Source organism: Haliotis cracherodii, unplaced genomic scaffold (assembly GCF_022045235.1).
Source record: "Haliotis cracherodii isolate W230 unplaced genomic scaffold, xgHalCrac1.p SCAF_5, whole genome shotgun sequence".
Lineage (NCBI taxonomy): Eukaryota > Metazoa > Mollusca > Gastropoda > Lepetellida > Haliotidae > Haliotis > Haliotis cracherodii.
In genome coordinates this window covers 1,506,275-1,518,449 of record NW_027266308.1, presented here as the reverse complement: position 1 = coordinate 1,518,449, position 12,175 = coordinate 1,506,275, and the positions used below count along the sequence as shown (strand labels likewise).

Here is a 12,175-nt window from a genome sequence, read left to right as displayed (position 1 = left end):
AAAAGACTGTGAAGGGAATTATTTATAGGCGCGACGTGGTCCGGAGGTATATTATTATCTTGTCCCGATGCTCTTGGGTTTGTATTGTCGCCATTATTTTTAGTTACTTTGACAACAATTCGCAAATAACACTTCGCTAAACCGATATAAATATTAACAGGATTTAGGATATCAAATCGTATGGGTCCAGTCCATACTCGGGTATATTGTTTTTCTTCTTCTTTGGAAATAAGAGGTAATTTGAAATAAACGGTGTGGTTCTTAATAGTTAAAAACTCCCAGTCCGTTGGATAGTAATAAAATTCATTAGGATCTACATCCGACAATTTCTTGGTTTCGGACTTGATACCCCTCTGTAACGATTCGTTGATCACAGCAACTAATTTTAGATTATTTCGAATCACTGAGTGGTGTTCGACAGGGCTGCGTGTTGAGTCCGTTTCTGTTCACGATGTTTATTCTTGAATTACAGTCTATGATAGAAAGTAGTGATTTACGAGGGATTTTTATTGGAGAGGAGTTTAAAGACATATTACTTTTACTATATGTAGATGATTTTGGTATTTTCGATGACACAGTAATAGGTTTGCAAAGAAAAATTGATATTTTATCAAATTTTTGTAAAATGTGGGGACTTGAAATTAACATGTCTGTAACCGAAATTTTGGTTTTCAGAAGAGGTGATACTTGGTTTAAACATATTTTTATTCATTGAAATGAGTTGGGATTGGTGAACAAGCTTTACAGCTTATGTTAACACCGCTCCCATACAACATATATTACATAATTATTGAAATGAAGGATGTGACGTCATCGATATAGACATTATTTAAATAATATGTCTGTACATATTACATCAGATAAAAAAACATAAATAGAAAGTTACAGCTTGTGTGTGTCTAACAAGTCGTTTGTAACAAAAGTAATAGTCAATCATGAGGTTATTGTCCGGTTTATTTAATTATTAATTTATGAGGAGCTGAAACGTTTTGTCTTGATGATGAAATCGTGGACGGATTCAACTAATTTCTGGTTTTCAGAGTGAGCAAGTTCATTGTTTCCGTTCATAATAGTATCCAGGTTATAACCGGTAGTGTAAAAGTGCATATTAAGTCTTATCTGAGTAAAGTTACAGCAAGTAAAAAAATAATGTAGGGCGTTTTCACTCTGATATACACAGGAGCAACACGGACTGTCAAGTAAATATCTGTTATGATACTTATATATCGGCGTTTAGGTCGCTACAACCGAGTCTGAAGCGGTAGTGAACGAATTGACAGAATCGAGTGCCATAGCTAAGGTCAAAATAAGTCTTATTTTCGGTTTTCGTAATTAGGTTTTTAAATTCTGACAGACTACTTGACTCTTTGGACTTTGGTAGAGCATTCCATAAGTGTATTGTGTCTGGTAAAAAGGATTTGGCGTAAGAGGAAGTACGGCTATAAATTCCTTGTATTTCAGAACTGTTTCTTAAATTATACTTTGTAGTTTCGGAGACAAAGTTTGGGATCAAATCACAAAGATAGTTTGGGAATTGGTTGTTATACATTTTAAAGAAAAAAAAAATTTTTTGGCAGTATCTTCTATCTTGCAAGGATTGAGATTTAGTTTCGTTATAAAGTTTCTTATGACTTGTGCCACAAACGGCACCACATATAGTTCTCAGGGCATCAAGATGTAGGCTTTCTAATATACGCGATTGCTCAGACGTACAGTTATCCCAAATATGCGAACAATAGTCAAATGTTGGCAAGATATAGGACTTATACATAGTATCCAAGGTTTTACGTGATAACCGGTATTTAAAGGTGGTACTTTAAGGTATGATGAACGATGGTTTTTGAATTATGTTAGTACTTACTATAGTTATCTGGGTGTTCTGTTTTCAAATAGATTGTCTTGGACTAAAAGCATTGATACTCTCAAGATAAAAGCCAATAAGGCATTGTTTGTTATCAAACAATTTCAGTTTCACTTTGTAAATATGCCAGTTAACATTTTATTTAAATTGTTTGATACTAAGATAATTAAGCACATTCTTCTTTATGGTGCTGAGATTATGGGGTTGCAAAGGTAGTCAAATTGTCGAAACTTTTCATACCAAGTTTTTTAACATTTGTTTTAGGAGTTGGTAAATATATATCAAGTACAGCAATATTAGCTGAATGTGGAAGATATGGTTTGCATGTGGATTATCATATGAAGTGTGTTAAATACTGGTGTAAACTGATTAGAATGAATGATGAAAGATATCCCCGACAGTGTTATTTGTTATAAAGGAGCTGGATGAATGTGGTAGAATTACTTGGGCGACTCATGTTAAATATTTACTCGACATTTATGGATTTGGTTATGTGTGGCACGAACAGAATATTGGGGATGTTAATTGTTTCTTGCAGCTGTTTAGACAACGTTTGTTGGATTGTAACAAACAGAGTATAGAGATGAAAATTTATGAGTCTTGTAAATTTAGGTATTATTCACACGTCAAGATATTATTGGATATGGAATATTATGTTACAACTTTCAGAAATAGAGACCATAGACGTATGCTGTGCCTGTTGAGATCAAGTGAATCGCCTATACAAAGTAATCTGGGCAGAAGAGAGGATATTGTTTATTCACAACGCTTTAGTCGGCTATGTTGCAATGGTTGTATTGAGGACGAAGTCCATTTTGTGTTTGTCTGCCCGTTTTACGCATTATTAAGACAAAAGTATATATTCCTGTAAGATTCTATAACAATCCATGTATTAATACTTTTAGCAATCTCTTAAATAGCCAAAATGACTGTATGCTCAGAAATGTAGCTAAGTATGTGAAGGAAGCTCTGTTATTGCGCACAAAGATCTAACATTGTACCCTTAGTATCGTTTTCAATGTAACTTGCCTCAATTGTGTGTTACCATAACTGAAATGTACATGGGCCCCATACATGAATAAACATATATACTAATTGACTGCCGGTATAATGTCCTTCGGGAATGGTTAGCGAACAGGCATGCGCGAAAGGCAAATCCACGTTGCCACGGGAACTGCTTAAGTTCGTAAGGATTTTATGACGCTCGATATGCTAATGGTGTTGGAGAGGGTTATGTACGTTTCGCCATGTCACGGGTATTTTAACTTGAGATACCCCTACCTCCCATTCGTGTCTATTAAAATGTAATGGATAAGGTAAATCAGTCGTGAACTCATTGGCTTTGTTTTCAGGCCTGTTAACCATAGATGTGTCACTCGGTAGCGTAACGTAAACGTTTGTATGGTTTGAATCCATCGCGGTTATACCCCTTTAACCTCTCGATCGAGTCGTATATAAGCTACTTGATTTGTAAAATACTTTCTTTCGGTAACCAAAGATTGAAATTGTTTGAGTACCCTTTCCAAGAAACAAACGCCTCGGGCAGACCAGTTTCAGGATTAATTCTTTCTGATATTATCTTATCAATTTCGTACATATCGGGCTCTTTAACCGACTGTAGTTCCTCCCGATAAAACGTTCCAACTAATTCATTCCGCGAATAGTCTCCCACTTCATGCACCAGGGGCAGTCTACCTTTAAGTACTCTCGTAATGTAAAACACTTCCTGTGTCCAGTTAGAAGTATAACCTTTCTCGAACGCCATTTTACTTTTACTTAATCTAACGGGAGTACCCACCTTTAACGCTAAATTTTCTTGCGCGAGCTTTTCATGAAATCGAGCACTCCTATTTCAACTACCGGGTTATCTCGCGTGACTTCCTGAGGTCTTCTGCCTATAGTTCTATGATAACTCGAATTGTAAGCCGTCACCAAATCTTGTAGTATATCGATATACTTGTAAGAACGGTTTTTAGTAAAATACCTTCACATACGTTGTTTTAGGGTTCTTTGAAATCTTTCATCACCCGCGCACATGATTATACAATTCTGACTAGTATAAAAGTTGGACTGCATTTCATTTTTTACGAAACTTTAAAATAATTTGTTATCGAATTCTTTTCCCTTATCGCTTTGAATACTTTCAGGAGTGCGAGGGTCAGCGCCTTTGAGAATGCGTTTAAACCCTTCAATAACGTGTAAAGGATTTTTTAATTTCAAAGTCTCCACCCATACCATTTTACTAAACACGTCTATAACGCACAAAATATACTTATGTGGGTCATTCTCGCTAGTCAAAGACGTCATAACGGTCAAATCCATTTGCCACAACTGATCTCTGGTAAGGATAGACGAATTAAACGAATCTCTAGGAAACTTATTTCGCACATCTCTGTGCAGTGTATACGCTGTCTGACTTTCTAACCAGTTTTGTACCATTCCACGCGTGGGTTTATTGCGTTTCTTAGTCCGACCTATAGCATCCATTAAGGGTGTAACGCCTCTATGCGCCACTCGCGACATGCTTTCTATCGTAATAAACTCTTTTTAACAAATCAGCCCACTTTTTACTTAGAATGCGTGGCTTCCCATGATAAACTTTTCATTTAATTTTTCATTTTAAGAAACTAAGTTTAATTCATTATCTCTTGTCTTCACTTATCACTATGTGTATCGTAGCGCATCGAGATACATATCGAATCGTGATGTAAGTATCGAAATACGTATCGTATCGTGACCTAGGTGTGTCGTTAAAGCCCTAGGGGATGCATTTATTAAATAACCAACAGGGTAAGAGTGGGCACGCCAAAAACCTATGACTGTGGGTTTGATTCCCGGTTCACCCTGATTATGTTTCTAGGTTTGTAAGCACCATGCCCATGCTCGATTATTTACAGACCGCCGTCATATAGCTGGAATATTGCTGAGTGCGGCGTAAAACAACAAACCAACCAACCAACCAACATAGCAAGAATAAAATATGCATGTAATCAATGCATAGTCATGATTTAGGACAAAATGAATACCCATAGTTACTTCGATTTATCTTTATGAATATGCGTTTGTCAAATATTATCTCTGGAAATGTGGAAACGTGGAAATGATTAACGTGATTACAAACAAATTGTTAGAAATCGAAGCTACATGTAGGAAAAACACATTGACGTTATAACATAACTGATAGCTTGACAACAGTTTGGTTGGCATTCTAGAAGTTAGTGAGTAAGTAAGAAAACGTACAACTTCATAGATAACAACTTCTGGTTTATTGCATAGAGCGACGTTTCGAGGTAGATTCTCACACTGTTATCAAGCTGGAGTGACAACAACCAAGTGATGAGAGGTACATATGCATATGCATGACATGTTGTGATAAGCAGCAGATACACATTGACAACAGGTAATAGATAACAAGAAGATACCCAATGACAACAGGTAATAGATAACAAGAAGTACACTGAGAACTGGATGATGTACAGTCCATGTGAGGAACGGCGAGTCAAGTCCTGAGCTGGACTTGTACTTGGTAGGGTAGACATTGGCGCGTTAATCCACTGTTGGCGTCCATGCTATATTCCTTCACCTCTGGTGGTTGCAAGATGCTGCATTTGTGTAGGATTCCAGTAAACAAAAGAAAAAGTTCGTTCCTGGCCAGAGACTCCCCAAGACACTTTCGCCCACCCGTGGAGAAGGGAAGGAACTCCTCCAGGAGGGACTTGTTGATCTGACCGGAAGCGTCAAGGAAACGCTCGGGTCGGAAGACATGCGGATCACCCCATACTTCTGGGTCATGGCTCATGGAGTACAGGTTGATGAAGACAACAGTGTTTTTGTTGATACTGTATCCCCCGATATTGGTATTGGTGGTGGTTAGGTGAGGGAGACTGAGAGGTGCCAGTGCCACAAACCGATTGATCTCATGAAGCACTGCGGCGGTGTAAACCAGCTGACCTCTGTCCAGGATACTGGGTCGTCTCCCGCTGCCCACAACGTCGTCCAGTTCTTCCTGCACCCGCCTCTGCACGTTTGGATTGGCGGCCATCAGCAGTAACATCCACATGTTGGTTGAAGCCGTTGTCTGAAAACCTGCCCCAAAGAGGTCGTTAACCGTAAACAAAATCCGTTCCTTGGACAACCTGGAGTCTTCTTCACTTACAGATATCAATCTGTCCGTGATGTCACGCATGTTATCACTAGAGAAGTTTTTTTTGTGTTCACTGATCTTCTTTTCATTTGCGTCATTACGTGTTTGGATGAGGGTTGTAAATGCCTTCACTTTCCAGGGCATGAGATAGCGGAGCCAGGGCATGACATCAACAGGGTTTCCGGCACTAACGAATTCCGCGAATGCAGCTGAGTTTAATATGACATCAGCGAAATCCTTGTCTTCCCGGATGTTTTCTTGTCTGCCGTAGCACAGTTGGTAGATGACGCTACCGACGGAGAGGTAGATGTATTCCCGAGGGTTGAAAGTAGCTCCCTGCTCAGACATGAAGTCATCCACGAGAATGTCTACTTCTTCGTGAATCATAGCTTCTATAGGATTTGACTTGGCATTCGAGAACTCGGTCAGGACTTTGTTGGCAATTTTTCTGTGAATTTTCCACTGTTCGCCATACTCACCAAAGCCAATACTTTGACCGTTGTTGATAATCTGTGCGGACATGAACTGGGGTCTACCAGAGAAGTCCTCGCCAGAGTTATGTAGAGCTTCCTTAATGGCCTGCTTGCCATTTATAACCACGGCCGGCCAACTACCCAGCTGGATCTGGAAGATGTTTCCGAATCTTTCCTTCATCTTCATGAAGGTCACGTAGGGTTCGTTTCCGAGTAGGGGGAGGTGTCCAATAATAGGGAACCCCCAGGGACCAGGAGGAGGGGGTTTCCGGCCAGAGGTAAACTTTTTCACCACTTTTATTGCCAGCAATGACGCCATGAAGGTTATCATGCCAACCTGCATTTCTCTTGTCTTCAAAAGTGTTGACATCAGTTTAACTGGGGAAGGTGAGGAATCCATTTTGAATCCTGTAAAAAGAGAAATGAAATAAGAAGCTGTTAGCATAGATTGAGACGAGTTGTGATGGACAAGTATAACATTCTTATATGTGATATCATTCTAGCTCCGCTCGTTTCAGATACTTGGTAAATATCTGCCATTATCGTGTTAATATACTTCCCTAAAAGAAGGGGGCACTAGCACGTCTCCCGATCATGTACCAGACGTGCTCTATCGGAGAAAGGTCAGGACTCAAGACTGGCCTTGGGAATCTGGGGATGCTTTTCTGCTGAAGGTAGCCCATTACAATCCGTGCGTGGTGGGAAAGAGCCTTATTGTTTTAAAACACAAAACGTGGACAAGCATGGTGCGCAAGCAGCAAGTAGAACAAATATTGGCGCCAGTATTTGGCCTCAGTAGTACTGTCCAGTGACCCTTCCATCGAAAACATGCAGTGGCGTCCTACTAGTCATAGTGATCCCGGTATGAGGATACATACACAGAACTAGAGCTGAAACGATATCAGCGATTTCACTCCATACGTTACGGTGCGCGATTTGTGAGGTGCTGTATCTCGATTTTTCACGATACGCTTTTTCAATATATATATATACGTCTTTGTTTTGTTTTTAATAATCCTTTATCACAGATACGTTTTAACTCTTTCAAAACCGTAGTTATTAGTTCTATCTATTAGTTCTACACGAGGATTGGTAATTTGAATGGCTGCCTCAGGTCACGTGCTAAAATTTGACCAATCACGAACCTTGTAGGAGATTTCGGCAAGAAAGCGTCATTAGAAACCAATTTTTATCCAATGAAATCGTATGTTATAGCTACGAAAAGACTCCGGGCGATGTTACGGGCGTGTGGATGAAAGCTTTCTCGCGATGTGTCATAATTATGTGAGTCTTCCACGAACGTGTTATTCATAGGAAGCTTTCGAAAACGGAGATATTTCTTCATGTTTCTGAGCGGACAGTCGCTGTTATCCGGAAATGCGTGAAAACAGATACTATTCATAATTCTTATAGATATAGATATAGAAAAATAGATCTTAAATTAATTAAATTTTTATATTTGCAAAAACAAATCTTATTTTCGTCAAATTTTCGCTTCCCTGGTCCTAACGCTGGACGTTATGAATGTATTAGCTTACATTATTGTATGTACAACAAACTTAATTCAGTTGTAAATGCATTATTTGAATATTGTGATAAACATATCTTTCATATGTATAAACAGTAGGATTAGACCCTTTCAAATGGTGTATAAGATGACTGTTCTGTAGGTTGTAATAATTGTTTTTAATTATTTTTTGCCTTTATACATGAATATGGCAAACATTAGTTACTGGACACTGGTATTTAGTATTTACTCCAATTTTCTAGTCACAACTCACAAATATGTAGGACTGTTACTTTTGTGTTTGTTACATGGAAATGGCTGATGATCCATAAAGTTAAAATACTCTTTACATTATATATTTCATGAATCATGAACAGTCATTCACTTTCATTTAATTTTTCATTTTAATAAACTAAGTTTAATTCATTATCTCTTGTCTTCTCTTATCACTATGTGTATCGTAGCGTATCAAGATACGTATCGAATCGTGATGTTAGTATCGAGATACGTATCGTATCGTGACCTAGGTGTGTCGTTGAAGCCCTAGGGGATGCATTTATTAAATAACCAACAGGGTAAGAGTGGGCACGCCAGAAACCTATGACTGTGGGTTCGATTCCCGGTTCACCCTGATTATGTTTCTAGGTTTGTAAGCACCATGCCCATGCTCGATTATTTACAGACCGCCGTCATATAGCTGGAATATTGCTGAGTGCGGCGTAAAACAATAAACCAACCAACCAACCAACATAGCAAGAATAAAATATGCATGTAATCAATGCATAGTCATGATTTAGGACAAAATGAATACCCATAGTTACTTCGATTTATCTTTATGAATATGCGTTTGTCAAATATTATCTCTGGAAATGGTGTAACGTGGAAATGATTAACGTGATTACAAACAAATTGTTAGAAATCGAAGCTACATGTAGGAAAAACACATTTACTTTATAACATAACTTATAGCTTGACAACAGTTTGGTTGGCATTCTAGAAGTTAGTGAGTAAGTAAGAAAACGTACAACTTCATAGATTACAACTTCTGGTTTATTGCATAGAGCGACGTTTCGAGGTAGATTCTCACACTGTTATCAAGCTGGAGTGACAACAACCAAGTGATGAGAGGTACATATGCATATGCATGACATGTTGTGATAAGCAGCAGATACACATTGACAACATGTAATAGATAACAAGAAGATACCCAATGACAACAGGTAATAGATAACAAGAAGATACCCAATGACAACAGGTAATATTCACAAGAAGTACACAGAGAACTGGATGAAGCCAAATGTACAGTAAGAATTACAAATACCATGGAGGTAATGAAGCCAGTTGTACAGTAAGGATAACAACTAGCACACAGGTAATGAAGCCAGGTGTACAGAAAGAATAACAAATACCACACAGGTTATGAAGCACACGGGTAATGAAGCCAGGTGTACAGTAAGGATAACAAATAGCACACAGGTACTGAAGCACACAGGAAATGAAACACACGGGTGATGAAGCCAGGTGTACAGTAAGGATAACAACTAGCACACAGGTAATGAAGCACACAGGTAATGAAGCACACAGGTAATGAAGCCAGGTGTACAGAAAGAATAACAAATACCACACAGGTTATGAAGCACACGGGTAATGAAGCCAGTGTACAGTAAGGATAAAGATTAAAAGGATTAAACAGTTATGACAAGCTGATAGTCTATAGCTTGATTAGATTTTCATAGGCAGACGAGAAGCAATACCTTTGATATCTGTTGATCAAAGGTTTGTGACGCCGGATTTCTATAAGTTCTGAGAGTTTTCGTTTCGTAAAGTCCTAATGTTTGGTTGCGAGGATTTGGACCTTTTCAAACTGAATGTGATGGCTAGGAAACCTTTGATGGTGGTCTGAGAGGGCTGATTTGCTGTCTGCTTTGGCTGTTGGAGTCTGATGGTCTTTGATGCGGGAATCTACTGGGCTACTGTAGCTGGCTTGGTTCTGAGGTGTGCACAGGGTGTTTCAGTGTAGAGTTGAGTCCTGGCATTTGAAACACATGGCAATATATTAACATTGCTCTTCCCGAACTTATATTTGGTTTTTAGGCCTGTGTCCTGTGGCCCTGTCCAGTTCATGAATTTTTCTCAGAGCGTTGTCCATGTGAGGAATGGCGAGTCAGGTTCTGAGCTGGACCTGTACTTGGTAGGGCAGACATTGGCGCGTTGTTCCACTCACGACGTCCATGCTGTATTCCTTCACTTCAAGTCACTTGATACAGATGACGTAGCTTGTCTTTGGGGGACGTAGCTTGTCTTTTCTTTTGGGTGTACTACTTAATTGGGGGAATTAGCGGTAGCAGCGGTCACGACTGGCTATCACCTTGAAGGACAGAGAAGGCTGTTGAGTTGGTGGCGTTTATTCGATGGAAGGGTCTCCTCCCATTAGTAAGACAGCCCAGTTGTGAGACACCTTAAAACAACAGTGTCATACCTGGTTGCACATTTTAATCAGGTAATTAACCCCTATCATGAAATGGACTTGTCTTATTACAGACAAAAGAAATGACTCAGGATGCTTGATACCCACTTTATTTCATTCAACATTTTAATTCATCCATCCCTTAAATCCATTGTTTTAACATATTCGCCACTTAGAGTTCAGTTAAAGTTTATATCACAGTTCATATCACAGTTAACATCGAGGTTGTCACACTGACACAACCTTAATCCATCTTCAGAAGTTTGCCAGCAGCCAAGAACTGGAGTGGTGTCTTGACACCCTGGGATATCTGATCCTTCAGTCTGGAAAGTTGATTGTCAATCTCCTTGTACACACGCTTTCTTGCTGGTGGAGCTGCACCTAGGTCTAACTGAGATAGCTTGGTCTTCTCAGATTTCTCAATCTTCTTGATGATCTCGATGAACCTGTAGAGATTAGGATGACGATGATTCAGTGATGCATTGAGGCGACTGTGGAAACCCTCCAGGTTGTTGTTGGTCCTTGGGCCGAATGTCTGGTGATGGTTCCAGAGCGAAAGAGGGAATCTGGCTTCATAATCAACCCAGTTTGTGACTATGTAGTCGTTGAATTCGTCAGCATTCGGTACATCAGGAAACTGGTTCATGGAGTCAATCCATGCATCCTGAACCTGAACCTATTTTTAGCCATTGATTCCATTACTTTACATAAGTTTGAAGTTAGGGATATCGGTCTATATGAGTTAGCTTGATTAGCTGGTTTATTAGGTTTAGGGATTTGTATGACTAGGGCCTGTTTCCAAGGAGTAGGAACCTGTCCGTTTAGGTAGATGAGATTGTATAGTTTGAGTAGTGCCTGGAGTAGTTTTTTAATTATTTGGTAAGAAGTTAGGTCTAATACTGGGGCTGTGCCCTTTTTCCTATTTTGGATTACGTAGAGGAGCTCCTCCATTGTGTAAGGTTGGTTTATTTCCAGATTGTTATTGTTTGGTTCTTTTGTGGGTTTGTTTTCTGTTTTAAGTTTTTCTTGGAATTTTTGGCTGAAGTTGGAGTTACTGCTAACGGCCGAAAAGTGGTTGGCGAGATTATTTGCTTTTTGGGCGGGGTTGGTTGAGTTGTTAATGCTAGGTGTTTTTTTATGTTGTTTTAAACCTCTAATGGCGTGGATTTTGCGCCAGACCGTTTTGGCATCTGTACGGTTATTTATACCTTCGCAGAATTTTTTCCAGTCTCTACTAGTACTTTTGGCTATTTGGACTAGTTTTTGAACCTGGTGGTTTAGTTCGTGTGCTAACTTTAGATGTTTGTAGTCGCGTTTTGCTTTATTGAAGGCTGATTTACGTTTTCGTCTAGTCTGTTCTATTTCCTCATTCCACCATGGTACGGTCGGTTTGCCTGTCTTAGAAGTTTTGAAGGGGATGGAGGTTTTGGCTGCGTTTATTATAAAGTCTGGTAGGTTTTTACAATAGGTTTCTGGATCATTATTTTCTATTTCGTTTAAGTTAGCTTCGTTGCAGATATCTTGGAATTGGTCCCAGTTAGCTTTATTGTAATGGAATTTTGGTTCTTGGTTTTCTGTTTGGATTGGTACGTTTGTATTTACTATAGTTATGTTTATGGAGAAGTGGTCACTACCTAGCGGGATGTCGTGCACTTCCCATTGAGTACTTTGAACTAGATCTGCGGTGCATATGGTTAGGTCGATAGCCGACATTTTTTGGTTT

The 12,175-nt window shown here is 39.2% G+C and overlaps 2 pseudogenes; one reads left to right on the top strand and one right to left on the bottom strand.

Moving 5' to 3' along the window:
• The first annotated feature begins 451 nt into the window (after positions 1–451).
• Positions 452–2,854, top strand: LOC139442230 (uncharacterized; annotated as a pseudogene).
• A 2,506-nt stretch (positions 2,855–5,360) lies between these two features.
• LOC139443009 (cytochrome P450 1A1 pseudogene) lies at positions 5,361–6,878 on the bottom strand (annotated as a pseudogene).
• Between the last annotated feature and the right edge of the window lie 5,297 nt (positions 6,879–12,175).